Consider the following 27,381-nt stretch of genomic DNA (forward strand, 5'->3'; position numbering starts at 1 on the left):
CCACACAGTGGCAAAATGGTTTCTGGAAGATCTCCAGGAAGCAGAGCTGCCTCCTGAGGACAAGCTCTTTCCTTCAGATGGTTACTCCCAGAGGCTGAGCCTCTTCATAACTTGGGGTTAAATCCACCACGTCTCTCCTCCCAGCACCCAAACACAGTTTGAAATGTCTGCTCTAGCACACTCCTGTGCCATGACACCCAGCCAGAAGGTGGACTTCTTGGAAGGAGACTGTCCCCTCCCCGTCAACCTCTCTATCCCCAGGGTTTGACGGGGCCTGCAAGACAGGTGTTCAACAAGTATGACCAAATGAATAATTAACAACAATAATAAGGGGCATTTGAATAAAACACTTGTTTACACTGTTGTCTTGTTCCATCTGGAGAGGTAGTTGACGCGGTCCCCAACTTGCAGATGAGGAAATAGAGGATCCAGGATGAAGAACAGAAAGCCCAGCACTTTGGGCACTAATCAGACCTGTGGCCATGGGACTCCTCTTGATCCACTCAGGCCAGTTTGCTTGCCAGGTGCCCCATGAAGCCTTCCCGGTCTCCCCCATAGCTTTCCCTCCCCTAACTCTTGGAGCCCTTGGCCAAAACTATTTTTCTTCCACACTCCAGCTGCCATTAGTACAGGTCAAGTCCATGCCCATCTCCCCTCTAATGTCCATAGACGCACAGTGCCCAACACACAGTAGGTCCTCAGCCAGTGTGTGCTAACTGAAACACGTTCTCAGTAAGCTGCTTGTAGCTAACATGTCAGAGCTGCAAAGGACTTTAAAGGTCATTTCACAGTCACCATTTAACAAAGTCTCACCCAGAGGGAAGCAGGAAACATGTCCCCTGAGTTCTTACCCAGGGCCCTTCCCAGGGACCAGCTCCCACCTACACCTGGATTTACTCTCCTGGGCCAACCCCAATAGACAGCAACGGTGGCCCCTGCCCACATGGGAAAGGTACTGGGATCAACTGGTCATGTCTGACACTGGCAGAGCATGGGAGTGATAGAGAGGGCTGTAGCTCACCTTGGCCTTAGATCTCGCTAAACGCCAAACATGTCCACCGGAACTACTGTGTTCATTGATGTCATTGATGAATTCTGCAACCAGGATAGTTTAAAGTGACCCATTCCACCTCCCCGCCCCTCTCCTACCCTGCCCTCCTCTCCTTTTCCCCCTTCTCTCCAATCAGGCTGGTGCTCTTCTAGGACAAAGCCTGCATGAAGTTCACTTCTGGACTCCCACCCCTACATACAAGGTCTTCGGTGTTGGGGGGAGTGATTGAATTAAACTATGTTCAGCATGATGAGTCCGTAAGGCAAGTGGGTGGGCACCAGTCTCAGAAAACACCTCTTCAACTGTCCCAGAGTGGAGGAGGGAGCCGGGCTCCCTGGGGGTTTCTGGACGCAGGATTCTCATCAACGCCGAACGCATCAGCTCACATTTCAGGGGTGTGGAAGAGGCAATACCTGTCTTTCCAGCTGTGGGTTGGCACATTAGCAAAATATCCGAAAAATATAGGTTTGGGGAAATCATCCTATAAAATAGAATGAACCATTTTCCAAAAGAAAATTGCCCAATCATTAAAGGGATTTTTTTTAACCATTCAAATATCCATGGCCTCTAAAATTCCCAATAGTCCTGTCCCCATTATTATGGAGGGAGGAAAATGTGGATTTATTTGCATTTTATAATATCCCTATTCTCCATCTGAGGCTCACATGCCAACTATGTGTGAAGAGTCATAAATATTCCAATTCAGTTAGAAAGGGCGTTGATTTGGAATCCCGAACCTCCTGATTTCATTGTTCCAAGTTCTTTCTCTGTACTGTGATTTGCTCAAGGTATTTTATAAGCAGACGAGTCTATAAAAAGAGAGGGGGCATATTATTTCTCATTAAAGATGACCCTGCAATCCTAATCCCTTAGAAATCTATTCTACTTTTTTCTTTCCAGAAGAATGAAAGTCTTTAGGTTTTTGTGCAAAAAAAGGGGGGGGTGAGAAAATGAAATGCATAAATTATAAACAAATAACACTGAACAGAATGAAATATTTCTTAATTAAGTCTAAGTTACAGTTCAAGAATATCCTAAAAGGACCTTCTACAGCTTCACTCTTCTGTGTATCTGAGAAAGACAGAAAGAGTTCTGTGCCTTGAGGACAGAGACCAGCCTGTTAGTGGGATGGAGGCCGGTGACATCAGAACTGGGTGCTGCTGGGATCCTGAACCCAGGTTCTGGCTTCAGATGCTGTCTTCCAGAGACTGGCAGCAGGAGCAGTCAACCCCAAAGCTGCTCACATAATGCAGGGGACCCAGGAGCTTCCATGGGAGCTCTGGGGACCTGGGGACCTGGGCAACACATACACACACATACACAGTCTTTTCCTTTCTCAGAGGGGCCTTCAAAGATTTCTTGGATGTCTGCAATTTTTTAGATTAAATTTTTCTAGATTCCGTCCCTCCCACGTGACTGCACCATGCTGAGTGCTCATGGTGGGACTCAAGGGACTGAGGCTCCAAGACGTGAGTACGTTTCTCAATATGCCTACATATGTGCAGGGCACATATGTGGCTGATCAGGGTCCCACCCAACACCTCCAGCTCCAAACCCAGCATGGTCTCTTGCCAGTATCTAGGGGTGAGCCCGGGGACCTTCAATGCCTAGCCGTGCCTGCCCTGCGACTTCCAGCAAAGAACAGGTATCAGGAGCTGTGCCCCAGGGAATGAGGAACTGCCCAGGCAAGCTGATCACGTGACTTGAGAAGGAGAAAGCTGGGACCCAGCAAAGGAAGTGACTATCCAGAGTTAAATCTAGAGTCCAGGACCTACAACTCCCAACGCAACACGCAGAGCCCCATGCCACCCGTGAGTCCTTCCTGCCTGGCGGCCCCATCCTCCCCGTGACACAATGTACCAGGTCAAAAGCCATCTCAGTGGAGTAGCTGTAAATATTTTCCACTTGGTTTGCAGGTTAGCAAGGCTCTTCTCTGCCTCAAAGTGTTAGACAATTTACGCTTCCATTCTCAAAACAGATTTTTATCCTAATAAAGGCTTTTATTACTATCATCCACCTGTCATTACACAGCATTAGACAATTACAGAGCACAGACTGACTCTCCCACCGTGAACCTTCCCTCCGCTCTCGGTGGGGGAGGGGCTCACACAAACAGAACGTTTCGTTAAAAAATAGAGATGAATCTTTAATTTTTTAAAAAATGCTGCCAAGACTGCTACCTACGCTTTTTAAAACTTTGTTGTGAAAAGTCACTGGCGTGAGCGAGAGGGGAATAAAAAAGTGTGGGCTAGAATCGTCTCCAGCCCCATTTTGATTGCCAGACGATTGACAAAATAATTTGTACCCGTCGATGCTCATGAAGGGAATTTTTACAATGGATTTGCCAAGCAGATTTTTAATTTTAATCAGTAATGAAAAAATGACAACATGGATCACAACAAGACATCAGTCGCGGAGCGGGCTTTGCAGTCCCTGTCAGGCGGCCTCCGTCAGGGAGCCGCACCTCCGTGAGCATCAATCACTCTTTTCAAACTCCTGTACATCTTCGGGGTTTAATTAGACATTTAAGTTCTTTACCCGCAATTTGCAAAACTGTCACTAACCAAAAAATGCAAGACGCTAGAAAACGTTCAGAGTGAGTCCTGGGAGGGACTGTTGGTCGCCTTCCTAGGAGCAGATTAAAAGTTAAAGGCTTCCAAGTGCCCCCCCACCCCCAGGCGTACATTCTCACCACAGCTGTCCTTGACCCATGACCACACTACTTAAAAAAAAAAAAAAAACAGCTCCAAACTCCATGTGGAGGGACAAGAAAGGAGGGGACAGGGTCATTCTTTCTTGGTGGACTTACCCTGGGGCCTCCCGTAAGAGGTCCAAGGGCTTTAGAGGCAAGTTCACGGCTAGCTGCATCACGTGCCAACTAGCTCTGTGACCTCCAGGCAGTGGCTTCCCCTCTCAGAGCCTTTGTCTCCTGCAAAACTAGAAACAAACACACAAACGTCCACCTCTTGAATCAGGGGAACTATGGAAGGGCCCTGTGGAGGGGGAGGTTCATGCCGGCTTGCTAGGGGTACCTTCCTCCGTTAGCACACGCAGGGCATCAGAACACAGGCCACACCCCTGAAGAAGGTTCAGAGGAAAACCTCCAGGACCTTGAGATGGAGGACAATGACAGCAACCAGGTTCCTGCCAGCCAGCGGCCTGGGATTGCCACCAAACACACATGACACACACTTATTTTGCTGACTAGGGCTTTCATCTCACACCTTCAAAAGCCCCTGAAACTGTGTGTGCTTTGAAGTCTTTAGGAATTGGCCTTCTTCTGTCCAGGACACACGGCTGGTCTGATTCTTCAGGGGCTGGGGGTGGACGATGACTCCTCCAAGGCTCGCCCAGAAGCGGAGCAGGCAATGAGCAGGCCTTTTCCTTTAAGAGAACTTGGCTTCCCAAGGCCAGTATCGAGATGGATATAAAAGGTGGATTGTGAAAACCCTATTACTCACAGATAAGCAATGCACCCCGGGCAAATCTGAGGCACAGACTTATTTTCCAGCTGAGCTTCTTTCAAGTGATCTTTACTCCTTACCCCTACTGATGGGGGACTGGGAAGAAAGGGACCTACAAGGATGCTGTCACCTTTCAGGTACGTCTGGGGTCTGTTGGACCAGCTGTCCAGATGGCCAGCATTCAGCCGATTCCCTAGTCAGAACTGACAAAGCAGCTATGCGACTCCCCGCTGCAGAGGTGACCTGTCCTCCCCAGGGCGAGTCCCCTGCCTTGCAGCAGGAGGCAGGAGGGGTGCGACTCATGCTCCCACTGGCCCTCCTTCCACTCTCATCTTCCTGGTCACCATGAGGCCCTTTCCGGGAAGGACACTGTGTCCTGACTGGATCACAGACCCAAAGAGCCCAAGCCCCTGACGCAAGAGGTGAGCATTGGCGGGACTCGTCCTGGGGTCCTGGGCAAGCCGCAGCTGGGGCTCAGAGGCCCTGCAGGAGGGCCATCTGACTGGGTTTGGGAGCAAGACACTGTGTGGTCCTGGCAAGCCAGTCAGGTGACCACTGACATTTCTCCCACCCCTCGGGAGCTCTGAATCCATGAAGCCAAGAAAATCAAGAGACCAGCACAGGTTTCAGTGCAGAAAGAACTAGGTTCAAACCCAGCCCTGACACCAGGGGTGAGTGTGTGTGTGTGTGTGTGTGTGTGTGTGTGTGTGTACCAGGCCTCTTGCACCATGGTATCACCTCCTCCAAGAAACCCTCCTTGTCACCTCTTTCCTGGGGTGGGGCCTGGCCCCTCCCCCACATGTCATCGTCCCACCATGGTGACAGAAGTAGCAGCTCTGGGGCCCTTTCTACTTCATATTTCTGGGTGAGCCCTCTCCTGCCTCTGTCCATCAATACCTGCTGCTCCCTTGGGAGGACAGGCCTGGGCCACTGCAGCCACCTTATCTGTATTCAGGGATCCAAAATACCTGGGAGCTTACTCCCCTAGAGAGGCCCCCAACCAGCCCCTGGCCCAGGAACACCAGCCCTCGGTGGGCAGGGGCGGGCCAGGTGGGCAGGTTCACACACTGCAGCTCAGGTCAAAGTCAGCGACACCACCGAGGCTCTAGAGACTCAGGGCATCAGGCTGCACCTGAGGGGTCCTCTGACCTTGCACCCTAATCAGCTTCTCCCCCTGCCCTCACCCCTGGCCAGGTCTTCCAGGGGCACCTCCTTAGTAATCGCCGTAGGCGTGAGTCCTTGTCTCCAATCTGCCTCTGGGCGACAAAAGGTAAGGCATCCTGATGGCCCGAAGAGGGTGTGAACATAGTGGAGGCTCCTAGGTGAACATTATAGAAGTAAGGAGGGAGAGAGGAAGGGGGATGGAGGGAGAGAGGAAGGGGGATGGAAGGAGAGAGGAAGGGGGATGGAGGGAGAGAGGAAGGGGGATGGAGGGAGATAGGAAGGGGGATGGAGGGAGATAGGAAGGGGGATGGAAGGAGAGAGGAAGGGGGATGGAGGGAGGCCTCAGGTCGTGCCAGATGCATACACAAGTCGTACCCTGGAGTTGGAAAGCTGGGAGAGGGCAGAATAGACCTTCGGCCATGGAAGACAAGCTCCATGAGAATAGACCCATCTCCTTGCCACATCCACAGCGCCTGGCCCATCGTGGGCTCTCAACAAATATTTACTGAGTGCATGAACATGGTCCACCCTCTGCTGCCTGCAGGTCCGGAGCCCTTCAATTAAACACCTACTCCCTTTTGGAAGAAGGTCTGGGACCTGGCCTCCCACTCTAAAGCTGACCACAGTTTCTTTCCTTCCTGACCTGCTCCCTGCAGCCAGAGCCCAGCACCTCTGACCAGGACAACGGGACGGAGGACAGCTAGTCCTATCTGGACATGCGCACCCTCCACACCCACAGAAGATGCCTCTGGGCAGGCTCACCCCGGGTGACCTCCCTCACACTGTGGGAACAATGGCAGGCAGGGCAGCCCCAGCCCTCCGTGGGCAGGGGCAGGCCAGGTCAGGTCGGCAGGTTCACACACTGCAGACATGACAGCGAGCGCCCTTCATAATGGGGCTTTGTCCTGGCTCCTGTGAGCCAGCGTCTGCAGAGCCCTGGGCGGCCAGGGCAGCAGCCCACGTGCATGGCGCCACCCTCCAACTCTGGAGGCTCCTTCCCGAGCCTGGAAACACACAAAAGGTTCCCAAGAGGCCCTGGGTTAGGGGCCACCTGCAGCACCTCTCCCTGAAGCTGCCGGGGGTACAAGCAATGTCACACGGCAGCCTCGCTCCTAGCTCTGGGCAGATGGGAAGGAACCAAGGAAGAGGCAGAAATCACTGTCCATTGAGTGACTGGTGTGTGCCGAGCTCTGCGTCCTGCCTCATGCCTCCCCCTACCCACCACTCTGCGAGACGCCTTATCACCTCTCTTACCTCCCGTGCACGAGAGGTGGGTGCCATAGGGAGCCTGGCACACCCTTCCCAGCCCACTCCAGCTCCCCCAAAGCCGCCCCACCAGCCCCACCAGCCCCATTGCTTCAACCTCCTTCAGCCTCCCACTCCACCACAGCCTTCCAGAGCCAGGGGCACATTCTGCAGAATTCTTCTGTCACCAGCCTCTGGCCCACTGTCCTGTTCCCGCTCTCTGTGCTCCAGAGATGGTGAGCAGAAGGCACCAGAACCTGCCTCTCCCAGGCTCCGGCCCTCACTCTGTAGGCTCCAGGGGCCACTCCTCTGTACCTGCAGCAAGCCCGGGGTCCCCTGGGGACAGGGCAGGGCTCCCCTGCTAGCACAGCCATGGCTCCCACCAGCCTTCCCTCCCAGGACCAGGCCTCAGGCTCACAGATGAAGGGGAGGCTGAGAAGAGCTGTTCACAACATGACATTGAACCCGGGCCCAGCACCAGCCAGCCCGAGTCCACCTGTGGCAGCTGCACCAGGCCTCAGGTCCACCTGCACTAGACAGAGGGGCAAATAGGGTTCGTGTCTAACCCAGGTCTGGAGACTAAAGTAGACATCATTACCATCACAAGGTGTTACGGGGCGAGAGCCCTAAGCGGGGACTGGCAACCCGAGTGTGAGAAGCAGATGGACATGGTCTTTCTGGTCCTCAGATTTAACCATTAGACATGGCCCCCACCAACTGCATGCCACATGAACCCCCACATGCTGCAATGGTGTGTGTCTCTCCACGCACCAGTGTCCAGTGACAGCCTTTGATCCCTGAAATTGGCAATGGTGAAGCATTTACACCCCAGAAATCGGCCAGTGCTACAAATTGGAATTTTTCCAGAGAGCCTGTTGTTAAACATTTACCAGCACACCACTGATCAAAGACTTTATTTCCTTTCCTCTCCAAACAACTCCAAGAAACCTGAACAGAACAGCTCAGAAACCACCGGAACAGGGGCTGAGTTGTGGCTCAGTGGTAGAGCGCTCGCCTAGCACATGCAAGGCCCTGGGTTCGATCCTCAGCACCGCATAAAAATAAATAAAATAAAGGTATTGTGTCCACCTGCAACTAAAAAGTAAATTTAAAAGAAAGAAAGAAAGAAAGAAAGAAAGAAAGAAAGAAAGAAAGAAAGAAAGAAAGAAAGAAACCACCAGAACAGCCCAGGCTCCTCCTCATCTTTGAGAGACTCTTGTGGGCTACAAGGCCCCGTGCACAGGGAGCAAATGCAGGCTCTGGCCCCTTGGCTTCTCCAGAGCCAGATTCTACTTCTCCACACACCCGAGTCCTTCTGTAGAGGACATGAGGCAACTAAAATTTCAGGGAGCATGGACAGGCCCCTAGCAAGGGGGCCCTGACTGACTGCCACATGGAACACTGTGACTCCTAAATAGAGAGGCAGAGCCAGTCCCACCACAGAGGACATCCACCTTGGACAGCAGCCAAACCCGGGCCCTCCAACCAACAGCAACACAGGTGGGCGGCCTTCCAGGACAGAGACCCAGCCCACGGATGTGAGCCAGAAAAAGAGCCATCTGCTGCCCACTGGTGAGGGAAGGCACAGCGGAGGGGACCCTGGACCCCGGGGCCCTGCCCTTCCCACCCACCCCTTCCTGGCACCCTTCCTGGCTGGGCCCCTGGGCTCAGGACTCCCTTGTCTTCAAATCTGTGCTGCCCCAGTGCACGGCTCGTGGCTGTGCATCTGACCAGCTCTCCCTCCCGTTCCTTCTGTCCTGCCGGCCCCTCTTTCCTCCTGTCTTCTTTGTGTCTTTCCTTGCTCCTCCCCCTCCCCTCCATCACAGTAGCTGCTGACCACTGTACTCCCAGGCAGGCTCAAAGGAGAGTGCAGAAGCCCCTCAGGACACCCCACCCATTCAGCACCCTCACCCTGACCTTGGCCCTGGGAGGTGATATTAAGTCCTCATTTTTAGCCCAGTCTCAGGGAGGTCTGAAACCTGGTCAAGGTCCCTGAGCTCATCAATAGAACAACTCCAAAGCCCTAGATCCCTCAGTCAAGCCCCAGCGGCAGACTCAGTGGAGGGGGTTAAAGGGTGACGTAGGCAGGCGTGGACTCTGTCAGGCCTGGATGATCCTGACACCTCTTCTAGGTACCCGGCATTCCAGGGCCCAGTGTCGGCCTTGCCCCCTGGGCATCTCTGCCTTCTGCTGTTGGTGCAGCACCCAAGGCCCCAGGCCAGGCATTCAGGCCTCTGGGCTTCCTGAGCAGAGCAAGTGGCCCTCCACCCGCCACCTCAGCAAGCCAGCAAACTCCCTCAGGGCCTGCCCTCCTGCTCTAGAAGGCTCCTGACCCTCCCAGGCAGATTCAGCCATGTCCTCTGCTTCCAGGGCACAGCTGTCCAGCCAGAGGCACTGGACTTCCTGCCTTCCCAGTGGGCCCTGGGTTCCTAGCATTGTGTCCCCTTAAATTCCATGTGGAAGTCCTAACCCCAGGACTGCAGAATGTGACTATGTTAGGAGAAAAGGTCTTTTCGGAGATAATCAAGTTAAAATGACGTGATTGGGGTGGGCCCTACTTTAGTAAGACTGGTGGCTTTAGAAGGGGACATTGGAGCACAGACACACTGCAGAGCACCACACGAAGGTGAAGAAGGCCACCAGGACCCCATTCTGCCCCCAGCCTCAGAAGGAACCACAGCCACTCGCAGCCTGGGTCTTGGACTTCAGCTCTGAACCGCGAGATAGTGGACTTCTGTTACCCTGTCCGGTTGTGGTGCTTAGCTGGGGAGGCGCTGGCAATCGGAAGCACGGACAAAGCCAAACTCTCCTCTCATATCTGCACGTCGACCCCACGTCAGGGCCTCCATCTGAGCGGCAGCCACTCTGTGTGCGAACCCAAGAGTGAGCAGGCAGGTGGGTCTGTCTGATGTGCTGGAGTGGAAGTCTTCACAGGTTTTCAAACTAAATCAAGCTATAACCATGGCTTCTTTTTTAACCTCAGCAATTTTCAAATAGTGCAGCCCAGCAAGAAGCACGGGGATGCAAAGCAGGGAGCTTCATTCAATCTAACCCAAGAGCAATTATTGAGCACCAGCCATGTGCATGAAATAGGCTGCGTGGATCCACCCCACGCCACTGCTGTGGAAGACGTTTCCAACTTGTGCACACGCACGTGGGCACACGCACAAGAGTATAGGGTGGAGTTCCCCACTTTCAAGTTCTTCCTCTCTTAAACTTTTCAAAAGCTTTTGCTGGGTCAGGATATCAACCTGTTTCAAACTGCGTTTGGCACATTTAGTCCATTCAGACTTAAAACACAACCGTGTTTCACAACATCCCACCCAGTGCCTCTGACCCTTTCTTTGGGGGCATGAGAAGGCACTGGCGTCCACTCACCAGTGCAAGTTCTCTCGCTCCTGCAGAAACGCTCCTGAGCCCTGCAGGACACCAGGTACACGGTGGAGGGTGGGGGACACAGCAGAGGAGGCCACTAAGAGCAGGGATCAGGAATCCATGCAAACTTTCCAGGTTCCCTGTGTGCCCTGGCCTGCCCAGGCACCCAGGGGTGTGGCTGAGAGGGACAAGGCCTAGTCCCACACCCTCTGGACCCTGCCCAGGGCCGGCATAGCCTCAGAATGCTGAGTATCAAGGTTGGGGCCAGGCACCTGGATGACCCTGAGTCACTGTAGGCTGCCAAGCTTGGGTCGGGACGTGACCAGGAAGGTGCAAAGCTGGCGTGACCAAGACCTGGCAGATAGGAAGGCAGGAGATCACAGCAGGAGACGGAAGCATGAACCCTCCACCTCCAAATTCCCACGGGGCTGCAGTTCTCTGGGTGCTCGTGGTCTGCTGGAACTGGGTGCTGAGAACCTGCCTGCACCCATCCCACCCCAGCACCTGCACAGTAAGTGCTCAGCAAGCACTTGGCTGGACTGAACCAGTCACGAGGCTAAGGCAACAAGGCTGCTGCCTGGACCTTCTCTGAGCTCCCGCCCCCACCCAGCACCTCTCACCTCCTCAAGCGGAGACCCCAGCCCTGCCTGGCTCCCCCAGCCCTTCTTCACGCCAGGCCCCAGCACTCAGGGCCATGACAGAGACGGTGGCGATGCTGACAGCAGGCCTGAGGCAGGCCACCTGCCCTAAGCCAGGCACAGTGCCAACGACCTGCTGCTGTGACTTTGTTTTCCCCTTATCAACAGCCGTGGCGGGGCCTGCTAGCCTCACACGGTGAGATCCTGAGCCCGAGAAGGCGAAGGACTGTCCACACACAGCACACGCCTCGGAGGCAGCCAGCCTCTCGCCCCGGACTCGGGCCTGCTCTGCTCACCCTTCAGCAGCGTCTCCACCCCAGGCCGTGGGCTGTGGGCACAGGCCAGCTTCACCCTGCCAGAGCCCTGATAGAGCCACCTTCACGCTGGCCCATCACCCAAGAGAACCCCTCATGGGGGAGAGAGACCCGTGGAGCCTGGAAGGCAGCTGCCCAGACGGGAGGTCTCAAAATGACACGTTCCCACTGCAATGGGGAAATGTCACTCTGTGTCCCTCAGTGCTTCATGGAGGTTGGGGCAATTGTCCAAGGCCAGGCAGCTAAAAGGAGGTGATGAGGAAATGGAGACCCTGTGAGCCACACCAGGGTGGGAACTCTGAGTCAGGTGCAGAGGCCACACTGTCCTAAGGAGCTCAGGCAGCTTCCTTGTGACCTCCCCACCAACAAAGGGCCACAGTTGGCATTTGAGGATGACAGGCAAACACCTTTCACTCACACCCATCAAAAGGCGAGGGGAGCCTCCTACCTGCTTCCCAGACCAAAGAGATCAAACTTTGAGACTGGTCCAAACCCAGTTCCTGCCTTTTGTGAGCTGTGTGACCCAAAGAATATTATATAACATCTCTGAGCCTCAAATGGCTCCTTCAAAGAAGGGAGATGGAAATACTTTTCAAGGCCTGAGTGTAACATAGAAACACTTTCTCCAGCAGTGCTTGGCACTTAGTGGGAAAGATGGGTTCTCTTTTCTCTAGGAAGATAGCAGAGTCTTCACCAAAGATCTATCGCCCCAGCCTGCTCCCATCAGCTGGGTTAATGGGGAAAAGGTGCAGTGTAATCCGTAGGGTTTCCCAGCCCCCAGGAAGCTTCCCTGTGACAGTTTCAAGCTGGTCCCGAGGCCTGTAGGAGGGAGAGGGCAGGACACACTCATCCCAGCCCCACACATGCACCTTCAGCCACCTCACCTCTTAGACTTCCCGTGACAACTCTCCAAAGACTCAGCGTTCTCCCCACTTGACAGAGGAGGAAGCGGAGCCTGCAGTCATTGAACAACTCAGTCAAGATCACAACCATGGATGTCCCAGGTTGTGGGTCCAGATCCAAGGTTGTGGGACCCCAAACCCAGCCACACCTCTGGGGGCCCTGTGTGGACCTGCACCCAGCCTCACGGGGGTGCACGACCCATACCCCCCGTACTGAAGTGAGACGCGCTCTTTGGCTGCAAACAGGCAAGAGCAGAGGCGAGCCCCGCCGATCAGCCGGCGGAGCATATGCATTTCAAGGACAGAACAGTTGTATGCTCTTTTCTACCCAAACTTAATATTTTGCATGTTCCTCTCTGAAACACAAGTGTTCCTGTCGCCATGTTGCGCAAGCCCCAGAGATATTTTCTGTCTTATGTTTTACCCCACACAGCGGCTGTCTTCTGAGAAAGGAAATCGACCAAGGGACAAAATCTTGTAAATATTCCAGCCAGTCACTTACCGGCATAATCACCCTGCACAGAGCAACGCTACAGCCTGAATTCAGGCAGATGAGCAAGTCGTGCAATCAACCAAAGCACAATTAGTGAGTCTGCAGTGTGCAGGAGCTGACAGGTGCACCTCGGGCTTCTAGGAGACCCTGGGTGCTGGGAGGGAACACAGCAGAGTGACCTCTGCCCCAATGAAGGGGCCTGGCGCAGGTTCCAGGGAACAGTGGAGATCAGCTCCTAAAATCTCAGAATCCACCTCTTTCTCTCCAACCAATCTGCCTGCACACAGGCCCTGCTTCAGTATTTCCAACCTAGACCATTATAACAGCCTCTTGGCCTCCCGGCCTCCCTCCTCACCCAGAAGTCAGAGAGACTCTTCTAAAATTCGCATCTGACTATGTCACTCTCCTGATTCAGTGTCATTCCATCACCTTCAGGGGAGAGCCCAGCATAGCCTAGAAGGTCCCTGATGACCTGCAGCCCCTGCCCACCCTCCTCTTGCTGGGACATATCAAGTACCCCACCTGCAAACACACGTAAGTTGTGTTACCTGTCCCTACCCTATCTGCTCCCTCACCTACTGGACAAGACTGACCCTACAAGTCCAAGATCAAGAACCCCAGGGAGGATGCCCTTCATGCTGGGCCTCAGCATGCTCTACTAGAATCCTGCTGAAGCTGGCTTCTGTACACAGAAGAAGACTCTATGGCCAAGGAGTAACCATTAACAGACTTGCGGTTTCTTCCAATGCATACAAGGAGTCTGTTTTTCAAACTAGTGTTCCAAAGAGTGGAATTACTAATTTTCTAACTCCTTGCCAAATTGTGTAAATTTCCACTGCCAAAGACAAGCTAGAAGAAGTGCTCCTAACTCATTATGTCATTATTAGTGTTCAAGATCACTGTTATTTTTAATTTTGCTATTTAGCAGGTACAAGATTGTGCGCCATTTTATTTTGTATTTCTATTTAGAGGTTGACCACTGTTCTCTGTGCTTGCAGATCACACCCCATCCTGTGGGAATTATCTCTTGAAATTGTTTACTATCAGGATCTGATGGTTTTCTCAGGTATCGGCAGGAGTTCATTATACAAATCAGGGACACAAAGATATTCACCTCAGCATTATTTATAATGGCAAAAAATGAGACAAGGCAATAGCTTAAGTATCAGAGTGCAGCCCCTGTGTGGAACACTGGAGAGCCGTTAGTGGTAGTGAGAAAGACTGCACAGGGGGATGCTGGCTGAAGGAAGGGAGGCCAAAGCCAGCCTGCAAAATTGCCTCCATGTTCTGATCACAATATCAGCACAGTGTCTTGTGTGCTGGGCCCCAAGACTCAGGATGAGCAAGCTTGTCCCTTCCCCTGGACCTCGAAGCCCAGGCCAGGGAGGAGGACAGAGGAGCAGACAGCTTGAACACCAGGAGACATGTTCCAGTAGAGGAGACACAGGCCGTGGGAGCCGGAAGCAGGCTGAGGAAGGGCTCTCAGGAGAGGCAATGCCTCCACTGAGTCCTGAAGGACCTATGGGTGCCCTTGATGGAGCTGGTGCCGGCCAGACCCCAGGAACCCAAGTTCAAGCTCACCAGGTAGTCCTCTGCTCGGGGGCCAAGGTCTCTACTCCTTGCAACCTTGAACACTGAAGCAAAGCAGCGTTATAAGCAAGATCCTATATTTTCCCCCCACGGTCCGCTGAGGTGGGGATTATCAGGCCCATTTCACAGCACAGTGAAGACCAAAGAGGCTGGGTCACCCGTGCTGGGTCTTGGAGGCTTCAAACCCAGAACCCCAAGCTCATAAGCCCTGCACCCAGAAAGAGACAGGACCAGGGCTCTCGGGGTCTGGCCAAAGAATGTTCTGCGTGAGCTTCTAAATGACAGGCGTGGAGGCTGAAGTTTGAGAACCAGCAAATGGCAGGCCACCAATTGCTTATTCTAAGAAGAGGTACTCTTCAGGGGCCCCGGCCTCCACGTCTGCCGTCCTTGCTGCTGGGACCTGCTCTCTGTAGACCACTGGGGACGTGACACATTTCTAGGACCCGAGTCGGTGCTCGGTTGGGTCACCCTCTCCTAAGAACACTTGGCCAGGTGTGCAACCTGTCTTCCCTTCTCACTTTTATTTGACACCAGCAGCAATGAGACATCTCTCTTCTAAATTAATTATGTCCATCATCACCAAAAGAAATTCACTTAGCCCTGTCACAGCCGGCAGGTGACAGAAAAGCCTGCCTCTCACACACCAGCCTGGGCCACAGAGCTAACTTGGGAGGGAACAGAAGGGGACAGGGGAGGCTGGCACCAGGCAAAGGCTCCGGGCCTAACCATCAGCCAGGAGCGAGGGAATACCAGACTCGGCTCGTCCAGGCTGAAGTCCTGCCTGCCCCTTGCAGGCCGAGTATCCTGGACCTTGCACTTGCCCTTGCTGGGTCTTGGGTGCCCAGGGGCACAGGAATGCCAGGGAGCCACAAAGGAGCAGACTCGCTTTGCATCAGGAGTCCGTTTCCTTTTTTCTTCAGGGTGGTGGGAACCCTGAGGAGATTTTACAAGGTTATTTACAAATAGGGTGCATTCCTTCAAGCCATATTAAAGCGTGTTTAAATATAAGAGAAAGGATCGGCCATCGTCGGAAACCCCCGTGGCTTTCTGCATCACAGTGATTTCAGGCTGGCTCAGTGTCGGCAGCCTCAGAGGCCGTGTGCATCCGGCCCCTTCCTCTCCCTCCACGCCCCTGTGGGACCCTGTGGTACACACATCCCTGCACTCTTCCAGAACTTTCACACACCACACTGCGAGCGCAGTCTCCACCCCTGCTCTCCCTGTCACCTGCCCTCTGCACACACAAGGCCCTGTGTTCGCCCTTCCTCCGGCTCCACTCCGGCCCCCCAGCAGCCCAGCAGCTTGCACCTCACTGCACAACCTCCACCCCTTACAGTTCCTTGTTTTCCAGTCACCGTTCACCATCAGGCTCGATTCCATGACTGCCGCCGTCTGCTCTGACCCTCAAGCATCCGGGCTGTGCTTGTCTTAACGTCCCAGCACCTAGAGTCCCACCTGGGCTGTCTAATAAGCACTCACTTACACAGACCTTGCCTCACTCGATCCACACATCCAGCCTGGAAGCTGGGTGTCATTTTGCCTTTTTATACTCATGGTCATCCCCACACCAGTTATTATCCCCCTCGTGGTAGCAGACTGTGCTCTCCAAGAGCATCCACATCCCGTCATGGAGCATCACCTCGCCTGCAGAAGCAGAGCCTGGATCCCCTGCCCCTGAACCTGGGCAGGCTACAGTGAGTGTCTTAACATGGAAGGACAGCAGGTGCCAAGCCTCATGACTTTCAGGGCAGAGGCATGGAACCCAGGCACCCCAGGAGGCCACCGCAGCTGCCCAGGCCAGCAGTCCCTCCTGAAATCCCAGCCAACAGCCAGCAGCAACCACCAGGCACGAGAGCAAAGGAACCATCCTGTGGCCAGGGGAGAGATTAGAGTTGGGCTTGGCATGGTGGGGATCTCACTGTGACTCAGCCAGTGCCCAGCTGCGGGACCAGTTCTGGAGCGTTCCATAATTCAGGACCTGATGGATGAGGGATGGGGGTGAATGTGGGGCCCCTGTCACTTCCTCCAGATGCTCCCTTTGCACCTCCCTGTTGCACCTGGAAGGCGTTGTTGGTGGCTTGGCTGCCGGAGGCCTTACTCAGGACTGTACTGAGGGACCATGAGATTGCAAGGCCCTGAATGCTGCCCCATCTGCAGTCCCCTGATCTGGGCAGGTGGGGAGTGTGCTCATGTACTGCGCCCCTCTTCCTGACCACAGCACAACGACATCATGTGTGAGCCCGAGAGTGTAGAGGGTGCTGTTGTGCAGGGGCCATGGTGGGCTCTGGGCCACACAACCTGGTTTGGGACCTGGCTCAGTCATTCACTAACCAGAAACCTGAGATGAGCTGTCCTCCGTCTCTGAACTTCGGCTTTCACATCTCTCAGGACGACGACCATGCCCAGGTCACCGCGTGACTGTGGGGAGCCTTCCCAGCACAGGCCATCGGGATGTGCCCCGAGGTGTGGGGGGCAGGTCTCCTGGCCTTGGTGACGACTCCTCCCAGGGGAAGTGGGCTCTCTCTGGCTGAAGGGTCTGACCTTGCCTTGGACACCCCAATGGCACATCTCAAGGCAGAGGGCGGAACCACCACTTTGCCCCTCCTTCCTTCCATGGCCATGTCCCTCCAGTTTATTAAGCCACAAGGGCTCTTTGACTCTGGGAAATTAAGGAAGGGTGGTTGCCAGCATCATTTTTGCTTAGTGAGATGAATTTGATAGAATCATGTTCTGTAACAACTGCACAGAGAAAAATTATGTTTGCTTCACAAAGAGCCCCCTCTCCCTTTGCTCTCTCCCAAATCAATCCAAACCACAAGGACTATGAGAAGTACAGCCTCCACGGTGACACTCAATCTGTCAGATTTGCAGTCCTTCATTACGAGCATAATCACAATAAATAAAAGATAAGGCTTAGCGTAGCACAGTTCATCAAAGATGCAAACTCGCCATCCCGTCCACCCATGAGAGCCCCAGGCCACAAGGGAAACAGGGTACGGACAACCTGGAGCGGATGGAGAGGGCCCCACTGCCAGGGGACACCAGGACTGGAGGCCCACAGGACCTGCGGCAGCCCAGGATGAGCGGATCCTTCCCACACACTTTCTGGCTTCTTCTCCAAGGCAACAGAAATTTGCTTCCTTTTAAGATTTCTTTTTGCTCAAGACAGAAAGTTACCAAACCACGCTGAGTTCTTAAATGCCAGGCACTGTGTTGGCCACGCTACAGGCCGTACCTCCTACCTTCTGAACTCCCCTGGGGTGGGCGTCTTACGGGTGGCAGGAGTGTGGGATGCAGAATCCAGACAGACGCAGGTTTGAATTCCCTCTTAGAGTCTCGGTTGCTGTGCAAACTCCATGTTCCATAAGTGAATTCTTATTGGAGCAGAAGATGAGACACAAAGCTCCCTCCCTCTCTCCCTCTCCGTCACACATCCCCATCTGTAAATGCACAGAGCGGGTGCAACCTGCTTGAAGACCTTCCCAGTCCTCAAGGTGGAGCTGAGGCAGGTCTCTGTCTCCTGAGCGGAGGACCCTCATGCCACAAAGCAGACTCACTATTATCTGCAGCAGAATACTGCCCACGCTGGGCCTTATCTTCCCCAGACCTGGGCAGCTCCCAGGGACCCAGGGATGGTGGAGGGCTGAAGCATGGTCACAGCAGCCTAAGGGTTCCTAGAGAAGCTGAGTGTGGTGAGGAGTAATAGAAGATTCCAGAAGGTGACCAGCAGGAACCAGAATGCAGAACACTTCTTACTGTCAGGGGTGTTCTAGAAAGAGCTGGAGGATCAAGGGGCCCTGCTCTCACCAAGAGCATCAGATAGTTTGGGGACAGGCCACCCACATAAGGTGCCTATTCCCTTCCAATGGCATCACTAATTACTAAATATCAATGACACATGGCAACTCACCTGTCACATCTGCACCCAAATTCAAACAGAAGCACTTAAAAAAAAAAAAAAACCTCCAAGCACCAACTAGTTTACAGGAGAATGTTCATCACAAGGGACCATTAACTGCAAGGACCCAAGCCCCCATCAAGGAGATTTTATCCAGGACCTACTAAGACAAACACCTAGTTAATATTGTCACAGTGCCAGGCACCAAGACACCCAATGAGAATGTGTTAAAAGAATGAATGAGCCAAATGTTCCAATAGGTACCATTATATTTCATATAATTTAATACAGGAATGCTGTTCTTTATACCCTCAGAGCCTCAGTTTCCTGATTTATAGAAGAAATAACATAGTCTACCTTGAAGTATGATGAGATTAAGTGAGATAGAATAGTACAGGATCTAAATGTGTACATCAAGTAGTGTAGGTTTCATTAAGCTGGCGTGCTAATCATCACCATCTTTGCTATTGGATACCACTTACTTAGCATCTACTAAGTGCCAGGGCCTTTTCAGTCTTCCTAATCCTCACCAGAACCCTTCAAGGTAGATAGTATGTTTGCCTTTGTTGTGCAATATTTACATGAGCTATTTATTTACATGAGTAAAATGGTCAATACGGAATCCTACAATAATGACCATTCTTGGCAGTGTGGCAGACTGAGTGCTCCGAAACACTCTCCCATATCAGAACAAGACTACCCTGAACAACAGGCATGCACCTGGGAGACAGTGCTGGGCTGACAGGCATGTGGACATCTCCAAACCCTCCAGTCTTCCTCCAGGTGGGAGCCAGAGCTGGTGGTGCACAGACAGAAGAGGTTGCCTGCCTTGAGGGCAAGCACCAAATGGCATCACTACTGGGATTCTGAGCCTAAAGAGGCAGAGGGGCTGGTCTGGCAGCCCCCTGCAGATCAGGGATGTTCAAAGGTGGTTGAAGTACCTCCATGTCCTTGATGTCCTTGATTCACAGCAGAACCAGATAGGAACTTCAAGAGGAACGCATTTCCTACTTTGGCCCATGAGCATCCTACAGATTTAAAAAAACAACAATAATAAATGAGCTCACAATGAAAAGTCACAAAACAGAAGGCGGCAAATGCCCACAGGTGGCAGTCAGCACATAGAGCAAGCAATAGATTCAAACACCTGAAGCCTGCACACATGGACTGGTCCAACACGTGCTGTGCAGCATCAGTGTATTGGAAATATGGAAAAGGAAATGGAATCACAGAGATGAGGCATCTACAAGAGACCATCCGGGGTGACCAAGCAGCTCTGAAAATAACCAAATGGAACTTCCAAAAGCGAACATATTCATTAATTTAAAAAACCCAATAGATGGTAGATGAGTTAATAATTTTGTGAACCTAAGGGTAAGAGTCTGATTAAATTACTAAAAATGCAGTAGCAAGAGATAAGGAGATAAAAAATATAGGAAAATATAAAAGACATGAGAACTAGAAGGAAAAGCATGAACATAGACTTGGAGCCCCAGAAGGAGAATGCAGAGAGGGTAGAATATATGAACATGTAACATATGAACACTCAATAGCTGAGAACATTCCAGAATAGGTAGGAGACACTGATCCAAGCTCCATAATCACTATATGTTCCAAATAAGATTGAATGTTTTAGATCCTCACTGACATCCTGTTGTGAATCTTTAAAACACTAAAGACAAAGATAAGATTTTAAAAGCCTCCAGAGAAAGAGATGAGATAACCATCCAACAGTGAAGAGAAGACAGACAGAGTCCATCTCAGCTCCAACAGAAGCAGCCAGAGTACGTGCCACTGTGCCTTCAGAGTGGGGCACTGCAATACTGTCATCCATAATGGTGGGTCACAAACTGCACAGCCAGCAGGACAGAGTGAAACAAGGCTGTGTTCAGACGTCCAGGACAGGTGAAGTCCAGCAGCCCCTCCTTGGGAGGAAGAGGAAGCAGTCACAAAGATGATCCCTAAAGTGCAAGACATAAAATCAAGAATCAATAAATGGGTGGACTCAAACTAAAAAGCTTCTTCTCAGCAAAAGAAACAAAGAGTGAGGTGAAGTTCAGAGCACATTTTTGCCACACACATGTCAGATAGAGCACTAATCTCCAGGATATATAAAAAACTCAAAAAACTTAACAACAAAAAACCAGATGACCCAATCAATAAATGGGCTATGGAGCTGAACAGACACTTCTCAGAAGAAGATATACATTCGATGAACAAACATTAAAAAATGTTCATCATCTCTAGTAATTAGAGAAATGCAAATCAAAATTAAGATTTCATCTCACACCAGTCAAAATGGCAGTCATCAAGAATACAGACAATAATAAGTGCTGACAAGGATGTGGGGGGAAAGGCACACTCATACTTTGCTGATGGGACTGCAAATTGGTGCAGCCAGTCTGGAAAGCAGTATGGAGATTCCTTAGAAAATGTGGAATGGAACCACCATTTGACCCAGCTATCCCACTCCTTTATCTCTACCCAAAGGACTTAAAATCAGCACACTACAGGGACACAGCCACATCAATGTTTATAGCAGCTCAATTCACAATAGCTAAACTGTGGAACCAACTTAGATGCCCTTCAATATATGAAAGGATAAAGAAACTGTGGTATGCATACACAATGGAGTATTACTTAGCATTAAAAGGGAATAAAATTATGGCATTTGCAGGTAAATGGATGGAGTTGGAGAATATCATGCTAAGTGAAGTTGTCCAATCCCAAAAAACAAAATGCTGAATGTTTTCTCTGATTTAAGGATGCTGATTCATAATGTGGTGGGGGGAGGCATGGGAGGATTTGATGAACTCTAGATAGGGCAAAGGGGAAAAGGGGAGGGAGGGGGAATGGGAGTAGGAAAGATAATGGAATGAAATGAACATCATTACCCTAATACATGTGTGAAGACACAAATGGTGTGACTCTACTTTGTGTACAACCAGAGATATGAAACATTGTGCTCTATATGTGTAATATGAATTGTAATGCATTCTGCTGTCATGTATAACAAATTAAAATTTTAAAAAATAAAAAATTATAAAGCTACAGAAAAATAACAGAGTTAAAATGTTAAACAACAAAATCATGTTAGTTAGGAGTGGGGTTGATTTGATTTGGAATATTCTAGCATCCTTTTGTGTTCAAAGGGGGTTAAGTGTCCAGGAAATTTTTTTAAAAATAGGAAAAGAGAATTCTTTAAATAAGGAAGAAAGTAAATAGATAATTTTTTTAAATCTTGAACAATATTTCCTCAATAGGCAAGAAAGATGAAAATAGAATCATAGAAAGAGTGAGAAAAGAGAAACTACATAGTAAGATAATAGAAACAATTTTAAAAATAATCAAAATAGATATAAGTGGACTAACTAATCTATTTTTTAAGAGAGAGAGAGAGAGAGAATTTTTTAATATTTATTTTTTAGTTTTCGGCGGACACAACATCTTTGTATATGGTGCTGAGGATCAAACCTGGTCCACACGCATGCCAGGCGAGCGCGCTACCGCTTGAGCAACATCCCCAGCCCCCCTAACTAATCTATTTAAGACAAAACTGTCCAAAAGATTTTTTAACTATAAGAAAAACCTAGCCACCATATAGTTTAAGAAGTAAAATATTATTATTTTTTCTCTTTTTTTAATTGGTTGTTCAAATATTATTTGGCAAAATTGAAGCATCTATAAAATACTTCCTGATCACAAACTCAATCCCCTTCCGCCAGAAAAAAAATATATTTAATTCTGTGTCTATAATAGCCACACAAGTCTATATATTTTATTATAAACAAAATCTTACTTCACTTACAATTTTTTCAGCATATTTTATTCAATATGCTCATGAGGTGGTGTTTTGGTACATGTAGCTTGATTAACTTTCACTACTGTTTTATTTTTTGAAAGACTATACCACAATTGACTTATCCATTCTTCTGTGGGTTGGCCTTACTATCATAAAAACTGCTGTAAGAATGTTCTCATATGTCACCTTGTTTATATTTGCAGAAGTTCCTCTCTAAATTTAATAGTCTTAGGTATGGAATTTGGGGCTCCGAAAATGTAAGTATCTTCAATTTTCCTAGATATTGGCAAACTGAAAGAAGTTGTAACACATTGTACTGTCTCTGGCAATAGAAGATAAGGTTATGAGGACCAACATCTATGCTTTAAAACCCAGAAAATCTAGGTGAATTTTTAAATTAAAAATTAAGTGCCTAAATTGGAGAGTTATCAAGACGGTGAAGAATTACAGGGCCAAAATTCAGGAAAAAAAAAAAAAAAAGGAAATTCAATGAAACAAACCCAGCATTTGGATTGCTTTTCCTCCTAAAGGTGTCTCCTGATTCCAGGAAAGGAGTCTGCTTGGCTTAGATTGTGACAAATTTATAAAAGTAGAAAGATAAAAGTTAAGATTCAGAGACCATTGTTTAAAGGGATTAGTAAACCAGCACCAAAAATGGTGTCCACTTTATCTAGGATTCTCTTCTTTTCTCTTGCATTCATGGAACAACTTACTAGGTTTTGTTTTTCAACTGACTTTAAGGGGATATACCCTATGAGTAAGGACAAACCAGAAATATGCTATTCTTTCAAGGGATTGAAACCCAATTCAAAATATTTTCATTGCTAATATTAATTGATAAAATGTTACTATTGGATTAAGGAGATCTGCTAGTAGTCTGCCTGAATCAAACAGTGAGCCTCTCTGGAGAAAGATATGACCATTCTAGTTCTCAATTTATCTCTAGAGTTTTTTTCCAATAGCTAATTTAAGCCAGGCACACAAGGAAACAGAATAAAATGGCAGGAAACAAGAGGCACAACAAACCATGGAAACTTCCCATAAGACTTCCAGATAAAGGAGACCCAGACTTTAAAAATAGTTTAATGTGTCCAAGGAAGCAAAAGAGTAAGAATTACATCAGAGAACCAGGAACTACTAGAGATGAATCAAATGTAAATTCTAGGACTGAAAAATAAAATAACTGAAACGAAAATTCAGTAGATAGATCAAATAAAAAATAAGATATAGCTAAAGAAATAATCAGTAAACTGAAGGATATGTCCAAAGGAAATACCTAGAGCAACACATAGAGGGACATGAGGATAGAAAGAAAGGGAAGAAGTGTAAGAAACATTGAGATACTATGAAAAGATCTAACATACAAGAAATTGGAGTCCCTAAAGAACAGGAGAGTGAGGAAGAGGCTTATGAAAAGAGATAACAGCTGACACTTTTTAAAAAACGAGGAATTATATTTAGAAAGACTCAAGAAGCACTATGTATTTCCAAGGAAAATAAATACAGAGCTCACCATACCTATGTACTTTATACTAAAACTAGTGAAACCCAAATGCCGCAGTCTTGGCTGGGCACAGAATCACGAGCCACTCAAGCAGGAACAAAACTTTATTTTGAAAAAGCCGCCAACACTCTCAGCGCCAGCAAGCAAAAAACCGGTCCTCCCACGCGGGCGTCTAACCGGAACCGCCGTCTCCCGGAACCGGGGTCCCCCGGACCTCCCCCGGAATTTCCTCCTACTATCCTTCCCCAACCAATGGGAACTCTCCATGAGTCCCCGTAACATGAGTCCAGTAGTAGGCCAAGGTGAACAGCAGGAGCCCAATTTGCATATGAATGTAAATCTTAGCATAATAATACCTCAGTGGCTAGCTGGCTTTACAACCAAAGGTGCCATACATCATATATTTTGCTTGTGGCTCCTAGCATCTGCCCCCTTCTGTTTAATTAAGTAACAAGCAATGTGGCTAGGGACCGTGCCTGGTAGGTTGTCCAATTTAACATATGGTTCTTACCCGTCATGGGAGAACTGACCTTTAGGCGTCAGCTTCCTGTCTTAGGTTGAATCCACTGTAATCAGAGCAACCCGTCGCTGACTACCGGTCCAGCATTCAGCCATGCTTGTGGATAGGCCTATGCACCAGTGGGGGGGTGAGGTTCTTGCCTCACCTCTGTTGGCCCCCAAATTTTGCCTTGGTGCCAGTGGGGGGGTAAGGTTCTTTGCCTCACCTCTGTTGGCCCCCAAATTTTAGACCATCACTAGTAGAAGGGAGGAGGATACAGAAATGCCACGACACCAAGCCAATTGATGGCTCCTTGGAAAAATTGCGTCACTGGTGACACCATCAGCAAAGATATGCCAGTATTACCACAATAAACATGGGGTGAGTTGGCAAGGAAATTGCATCACTGGTGACACCATCAGCAAAGATATGCCAGCAGTACCACAATTTGGTGCACCAGATGATATTTCACAATGTATGTAACTGATATATAGTCCAGGCAAGTTCTGCAAGCAGTTCAAATTGGAGGAGTCTATCAATATGTCCATTTCCTCCCAAAGTAAATCAAGTCCTTGATAGCATTACTTGTTGAGTTATATTCATTGATGCATCAGTTTATACAGTTTACTGTGATTGCTATCATAGAAGCTGTAGTTTGGTTTTATCTCAGTCTTCACTGGAATTGGGATGGAGATGGAAATTCTGGCAATGATGTTAAAGAGACATTATCCTGAACAGAATTATTAAATATAATAAAAAGGAAAGGTGAAAGTAAACAAACAGATCTGTTAAACTCCTTTAAAAACAATCCTTAACAGCTGTTTACCAAATTTAAATTAGCAAAATTAGTAAACAAACAGATCTGTTAACCTTCTTTAAAAACAATCATTAACAGCTGTTTACCTAATTTAAATTAAACTATATAAATCACGTGAATAAAGAAAAAATTTGGATCCATTTTTTCATGAGCGCTCCTCATATAAGAAATATGGACATACACACATACAGACATACAACACAAAACAGAAGTGTGCACACAACATACAACACATAAGACAATAGTAAATAAAGGCCTTGTAACTATACCTAGGTGAAATCTCCATTGCAATGTTTAAAAACTCCACAGTCAAAAAATAAAACACAGTCAAAAAATAAAACTGATCAGAAAACATTAACCTAGGTTTGTATGAGCTCAAAAATAAAATAGAACTTTATGATGTGGAAAAATGCAATAATAAAATAGATATTGAAAAAAACACCTTGGTTAATCACTGTCGCAGATGTAAGAATAGCCAAGCTGGAGCTTTGGATGTCAGCTGTTATGGATTTGAGTCAAATCATCTTCTTTTTCTGTAGAAATTGTTTTAGTTAATCTCTCTGGAATCCAAATCGGTTGCTGTTCATCCTGTGGGAAAACACAGACAGCGCCCCGATTCCAGACTATCACTGGATCCGGGCCTTTCCATTGTCCTGTTAGAATATCTTTCCAAAGTACCTTAGGCTTATGTACATTTTTGGGGTACAAATGTCTTTCCGCAGCACTAAGTCCCGATGAATCTAAATTTAAAAAGTTTAGAGTAAAAAGGGTTATTTTAAGTTTATCTTTGGGGGATATATACCCCTTTCCAATTCCCTCCTTTTGTTTTAATAAGTACATTTTAATAGTTTGATGAGCTCTTTCAACTATGCCTTGTCCTTGTGGATTGTATGGAATTCCTGTTATGTGAGTAATACCAAATGATGAGCAAAATTGTTTAAAAGAGGTGGAAGTATAACCAGGACCGTTGTCCGTTTTTAACTGTTTTGGAATGCCCACAGTGGCAAAATTTTGTAAGCAATGAGCTATAACATCTTTAGTTTTTTCTCCGGCATGAAGGGAGCCCATCAAAAATCCGGAAGAGGTATCAACTGTAACATGTAAATATTTTAATTTTCCAAATTCTGGCAAGTGTGTGACGTCCATCTGCCAAATATGGTTAGGTATCAGTCCTCTAGGATTGACTCCAAGATTAACTTGTGGTAAAAATGTCACACAATTTTGACATTGTTTTATTATATGTCTGGCTTGTTCTTTAGTTATTTTAAAACGCTTTTGTAAAGTATTAGCATTGACATGGAACCTTTTATGAAAATTTATAGCTTCTTCTATTGTGGAGAAAATATGTATGTCATGTGTAGATTTATCTGCTAGTTCATTGCCCATACTAAGGGCTCCAGGCAATCCTGTATGTGCCCTGATATGACCTATGAAGAATGGATCTTTTCGGTCCCAGATTAGACTTTGTATAGTGGAAAACAAAGAGAAAACAGTAGAAGAAGGTGAGATCCTACCAGCATCTTCAAGGGATACTATAGCATTAACTACATACTGACTATCAGAAAATAAATTAAATACAGAATCTTTAAACATCATAAAAGCTTGTAATACTGCATTAAGCTCTACCTTTTGAGCTGATTGTTTGGGTACTAAAAATGTAAAAGTTTGATCAGGAGTAACTACTGCTGCTGTACCATTGTTTGACCCATCAGTGAATATATTTGGAGCATTTATGATAGGGGTTTTTCTTGTCATTTTTGGAAAAACTACAGGATGCTTAGACCAAAAAGACAACAAAGGATTAGATGGTAAGTGATTATCAAATGAAACACTAGTTTTACACATGATTATTGCCCAAGTATTTAACTCATTAGCTAACTCATCAATTTGATCCATAGTATATGGAGTGATAATTTTATTGGGAGAAATCCCAAACACTCCCTTAGCTGCTTTTATTCCTTTGAGTATTAATTGTCCTACAGCCTCAGGATATCTAGTAAGAATAGTGTTAGGAGAATAAGATAAATGTATCCACAATAATGGACCTTCCTGCCAAAATACTCCTGTAGGAATATTTTTTGTTGGTAGTACAATAAATAATAAAGGCAAACTTATATCAATTCTATCCAAATGCATATTTTCCATATACGTTTCAATGATTTTTAATGTTTTTCTTGTTTCAGGCGTTAACATGCGGGGTGAATTTGGATCTGATGGACCTTTTAGAATATCAAATAAAGGTCCTAACTCTCCTGTTGGTATGCCTAGATAAGGCCTTATCCAATTTATGTCTCCCAATAATTTTTGAAAGTCATTAAGTGATTTGAGTTGATCTACTCGTATTTGAATTTTTGGTGGACGGACCATGGTTGAGGATAATAGAACTCCTAAATAATTAATTGGAAGATTTAATTGTACTTTATCTATTGCTATCTCTAGATTATAATTTTTTAATAAGTTTGTAAGTGTGGCATAACATTCTAGCAATGTGTTTTTATCTTTATGTGCCAATAACACATCATCCATATAGTGAAATATTTGTAGTTCAGGATTTTGGTTTCTAAGTGGCTGGATTGCTTTATTAACATAAATTTGACACATAGTTGGGCTGTTAGCCATCCCTTG

This window comes from Spermophilus citellus (assembly GCF_964194105.1).
Source record: "Spermophilus citellus genome assembly, chromosome: 4".
Classification (NCBI taxonomy): Eukaryota; Metazoa; Chordata; class Mammalia; order Rodentia; family Sciuridae; genus Spermophilus; species Spermophilus citellus.